Raw genomic sequence first — 5,791 nt, forward strand, 5'->3', positions numbered from 1 at the left:
ACGTAGTAGTGTTATTGGTGGACTCAAGTGAGAATGACATTGTTTTATTCATAACTTTTATTATCATTGTGAAAAATGTTTTTGTCCCTCTACTATTGTTCATATTTTAAAATGAAAGTACAGTGAGGAGAGTGATAGCAGGGAGGTGCTCGTTATATATTAGACTGCCACTCATGTCATCGATCACCGCCGATCCCCTTTTTGAGATGAACATATATATCTGTATATATATATATATATATGTATATATGAATGAGCAGATGTAGTATTATTAAACAACAGCAAAGTATAACACTACTTAAGCATAGGGCTGCTAACAAACAACTCAACGACACTCACCCTCCACCTATATATTCTAATTTTAAATTTTCTGTTCTTGATACGGTAAAATTGCTGCTAACTACTTTTAAAATGAAGTACTTGCAACTTGCAACTCGCAACATGTGTGAGTATATATATGTCTGCTAGTACAGGTACATGTGTGCTTTATAATGTTTATTTTTAGATCTCGCTTCCTTTTTGTGTTCATCAAGAGAGCGAGTACGGTTGAGTACATATTTTATTTCATTTGGAAATTGTGCCAATTGACTGATTAAAAAATTTCACTTAATTGATAAACTCATAAAAGTTCTCATTCTCTTTGAACTCGATAATAAATTATCTTTATCAGACTATCATGGTACAGGTATGTGTTGAACTTTTGAAACTGGGCGGTGAGTGTGGTTGGTGTAATTAATTGGTCATGCTAAATATAGGAAGAGGGGACCTCCTCCACCTCCTCCTCGGTTGAGTTTTCCTGTTTTGGAAATAAGGATAAAGTGTTTGAATAATTGAATGAATGGAGAAGAAAGAAAGAAACAAGAAACTATAGGGGACTGTGACTGTGACTGTATGCTCAAAATTATATGGGACTGGGATCTTAATTTCCTTGGTATGCTATCTATCTATATATGCACTGTGGTCCCCTTTGGAAACCAGATCAAATGACGCCAGTTGCTGTTATTTGTTTATCCACATCACACACTATATTGAGTTTTCTCCTACAATTAACTACTAGCTTTGATTGTGTTAAATGGGAAATTATTGTGTACTCTTGGAATATCATAAATGTGTACTCTCTCCTCTCACATGAATAGTGGGTCCCACTATGAATTTAATTAGTGGGACTTATCATTTATGTGAGAGGAGAGAGTATGCATTTATGATCTCCGGAAGCACCTAATAATTTTCCGTGTCAAATGGACAGTACTCTTTGTTTTTGTTTGTTTGTTTTTTTATTTTTTATTTTTTATAAAATATTTATACACTCTTTTCGTTTTTTCTCTTTTCATCACATGACACCTTATAAGAACATTACAATTATTAATATTATTTTATCCAAGTAAAATTTTATCATCAAAATTTCGATAAATTATTAAATTAAAATACAAAATGCACTCCTTAAATTTGAGATAATTTTTAATTTAAAATCTAAAGATTCGAATTTTTATTTATTTTGCTCTTTAATGTTTGTATCCGTTTTTAATATCGTCGTTCTATTCCTGTTAATGCCATGGCTATTAATGCTAGGTTCAAGGGGAGAATCCTGCCCGCCGGGGGGATCATCAGGAATCAAATCATTATGGTACTGAATTGATTAAGGGTTTGCACGATCTATTGGCTTGGCTACCAATGTTCTAACTATAATGGCCTGTTTGGAAGTTTAGAGAGGGAGGAGAGTAGAGGGGAGTAGAGGGAGGGAGAGTAGTGGGGAGGAGAGTGGAGGGGAATGATTCCCCTCTACCTTGTTTGGATGTTTTTAAAATTAGTAAGGGGGAAGGGAGTAATTAGCCCTTCCCCTTGTTTGGATGTTTTAAAAATTAGGATGGAGAGGAGAGGAAATGATCTAAATAGACAAATTTATCCCTATTTGAAAATAGACTTGCAACATTGGTCTATCATTAATTTATTCTAAGATTTTTTTCAATCCTAGAATATGTTAGTGAATTCTTTTCATTAAAATTTCAAAATGTTAAGAACCCTAAAAATTATTCACGCTAAATATAAAAATCAACAAATTGCAAACCATTAAAGCTTATATAAACTAAAAAATAACTAATTAAATTCAAATAAAATTTTTGGCTAGGCCTTGTGGTAACTAAAATTGTACGAAAAGAAAAATAAATTGGAGCTTCTAAATCTCAGATTCATTATCATTTGTGACTACTCAACCTAATACAACTATGTATCTTGTTCTAAGTGAAAGCTCCTTATCAGTGGACAAAACTGAAGAAGAACCAAAAAAAAAAAGAAATTCCTCTGCTTTCTCAGCAACAAAACAGAGGCCAACTAATGAGAAACAGCACGTAAACACAAAAACTTCCAATTGGTTTTGTGAGTGGCACTACCGGAGGAAGTTGCAATTGTCAATTGATAAACACAAGTTGCCATTTTTTTTTCCTAGTATTTCTTTGTAAATGTAAAGTTCAAAAGTCAACAACCAGTTTAGAAGGTCATAGTGTCACTGTGTATTCTGTGCCATGATCAACACAACAAGAAGTCAACAACACGTGTTGACTCCGTGTTGGGCTTCAAATTTGTAGGCTCTGATGCCGTGGCTTTTTCCCTAGCTAGTGAGATTCAATTTTTTTTTTTTCATTCATCTTAATTTTCTCAGGAAACAAACAAAGTTATTTATATAATAGTTTGTAATTTTGTTAATTTAGAAATGATAAATTGGAGAATTCATTTGTTCAATGATTTATCTACTCTACTCTCCCTCCAAATCTCTCCAATTTGGGAGAATTAAAAATGAAGGGTTAGAGGTGGTTGAAACCCCTCCAAACCCCTTTAAACCCCTCCCCCTCCTTCCTTAAAAAACCTCCAAACAAGGTAATTGAATTACTCTCCTTCCCTCTACTCTACTCCCCCTCCTTTTTTTAACATCCAAACATGCCATAAGTGATAGACTTTCACTTTGTTTACAACAACTACAACTTCATTCTGTTGAAATAGAACTACCTGCTTCTCTCATCGTAATTTTTCTTACTCAATATATGCTTTAGCCACTCTAATTCCTTATCTCCTATTTTTGATGATTGCAAGGATCTACTCTGCAGGATCCCTCAAACGGGCGAAGCATTACTTCAGGGAGGCTAACTAATAGTTGAACAATTGCTTTGGCAACTGGCAAGGAGAGGAACGAAACTTCAGGAAGACTTTGTTCTTTTTTATTACCCTCATCTCAATGTTCTTTTGCTTTTAAAACAAGATGCCATGGGTGTTGTATAATCTGTAGGCATTACTCTAGCCATGCCAACTGTCACGAACCAAATCCATGGAATATGAATTTAGATACATGACTAACTTGCTAAACTTATATAACTTACTAAACATAATTAATCCAAAATAAATTAAAACTCCAAAGAAACAATACTCTTAAAAAAAACCTCTTACAAAAATCCAAACTCCGCAAATTTAGAATAATCTCCAAAATACAGTGAAATCTAAAGTGGAATAAAAAGAAATAACTAATAATCTTTTAAGATTTCAAGTATTATTGACTTCGCCTAAAACTCCCACGCTCTACCTTGCACCTTACGAAGCAATCCAAAGGTTCTGTTCCCCAACTAAACTTTAATCTGAAAATTGTAATTGATGGGGTGAGTTACACATCCAGTAAGTAATTATACAAAATACACAATGGAATAGAGTTAAGCCAGGTACGAGTATCTTGATTTTTCACAAACTCATTCAATGATATCAAAAATAATTATTCCACAAAGCATCTAATGAATCACTTAATATTTATGTAATCACATCTTAAAATCATTTGAAATCACATACATAAAATTGATCAGAGCACAGTTTCACATATACACATCACATATTCTCACATACAATCTTGTGAGCGGATACCAACATTTAACCCCTGCTGGTGAGGGATCAACACATATTCTCACATACAATCCTATGAGCAAATTTACACATATATCTGATATATCTGATTAATTCTAAAACACTTATTTTGAGTCACATATCACAAAAGTAAAGTTTATACAAAACATAATAATTTACTTGATATTAACAATTAGTCCAAATACAGAGGCATATCAAAGGTCACGATATCGAATTGAACATAAATCAAAGGATGCTTGACTCTCTTAGGAAATGAATAAGAACTGAAGAGTTTATATAAATATTTTTACAATTCTTGAGTAAGTTTGAAAACCCAATTTGCTATATGAAACGTCTTAAATACCCTTTGAAAAATAAGAATATGACTTGAAATCACTTGGTTTTAAACAAACTTAAAGAACAAGAACATTTTCAGAAAACTTACATTGAAACTCAATTATTTTCGGAAAATAGTTTAGTTTAGAAATCAAATTTTAAATGGGATTTGGACATTCAAAACGTTATTTAAAATTCGAAGTATCTCTTTAAAACATTATTTAATAGTCGAAATTTCTCTTTCAATGATACCAAAAATACTTTTGACAAACTTTAGAAAATATAAGCTTGAATACAAAACTTTTGAAAACTTTTAACTTCTAAGAACCTGATGGACAAAACTTGTGCATATTATGCATAATTACTTAAAGCACTTGAATCACTTTGAAAGTCCAGTTAAAACACCCTCCAATTATCTCAATATATTCTTAGATAGGACCTAGAATCAATCATGGAAATTACTTAATATCCTCCATAAAATATAAATCTTATTAAACTATACAAACTGACTCACTAGTAAAATACTTTGTTGAACTAAATGATAGCACTAATGCAAAGCATCTCTACCCAAAAGTGTGTTTCCTCAAATTTATCAAAACTTAGAGGCAATAGCCAATACTTTAGGATTTAATATATAACTCCAATGAAAACTGTGGGCCGAATCTAATATGACTTTGTTCGTGGACTTAATATCATTGACCCTAATGGATTTAATATCACAATATTTTGGGATGCAATTACAATTCGGATAAAAATCAAGTCTGTCAATATCCTTCAATACAATTGTAGTAGTGTTGAAACTGAATGGTTCATTTTGTTTGGACTAGTCAAAGTCTAGGCAAAGACTACCAAGGCCATTAATCATCCATAAGAGGACTTGGACTTTGACAAGATGAGATTACATATGTGGGGTTGGTTGCAATTTCTCCAGCAATTCATAATTAACCCTACAACATAGATCAATAGCCCAAAAGTTCCTATAGACCTTAAGGCTGTGTTTGGATGGGTGGAATATAGGGAGGATGGAAAATATAAGAGGGAAAATGGGGTGGAAAACTCAGTTTTCCACTGTTTGGGAATGAGAAGAAAATAGGGAGAGTGGAAAACTAGGGAGAAAATTTTCTCCCTGGGCCCACAAATTTTTTCCTCCCAAATTGGGAGGAAAAGCAAGGGGGGAAAACTGCCTTAGTGCAGTTTTACGGTAATGCCCTCCCTTCTTCCTTTTTTTTTTTTTTTTTCTTTTCACGTGACCTGGAAACGTTCTTCTACTTCCTTTTTTTTTTTTTGACTTGAAACGTTCTTCCTTTTTTTTTTTTTTGACCTGAAACGTTCTCTTTTTTTTTTTTTTTTTTTTTTTTTTTCAACGTGACCTGAACGTTTTTTTTTTTTTTTCAAATATGACCTGATCTAATTTTTACATTATAATGATAAAAATAATAATATAAATTTATATATGTGATGTGATAAATTTAATATTATGTAATAAGTATAAATAAATTTATTTCTTACATATTATACAACAAGGGTATAATAGTCAATTTATATAAATTACATTTTTCATCCTTCCCTTTTTCTCTCC

General features: G+C 32.2%; 1 long non-coding RNA gene across 1 annotated transcript; it reads left to right on the plus strand.

The window, feature by feature from the left end:
• Positions 1-2,936: 2,936 nt before the first annotated feature.
• Positions 2,937-3,338, plus strand: LOC126697907 (uncharacterized). The gene is made up of 2 exons (XR_007646294.1): positions 2,937-3,014; positions 3,099-3,338. It is a non-coding gene; the product is annotated as an uncharacterized LOC126697907 (long non-coding RNA).
• Positions 3,339-5,791: the final 2,453 nt, after the last annotated feature.

The sequence above is a fragment of the Quercus robur genome, chromosome 8, assembly GCF_932294415.1.
Source record: "Quercus robur chromosome 8, dhQueRobu3.1, whole genome shotgun sequence".
In the NCBI taxonomy this organism is placed as follows: domain Eukaryota; kingdom Viridiplantae; phylum Streptophyta; class Magnoliopsida; order Fagales; family Fagaceae; genus Quercus; species Quercus robur.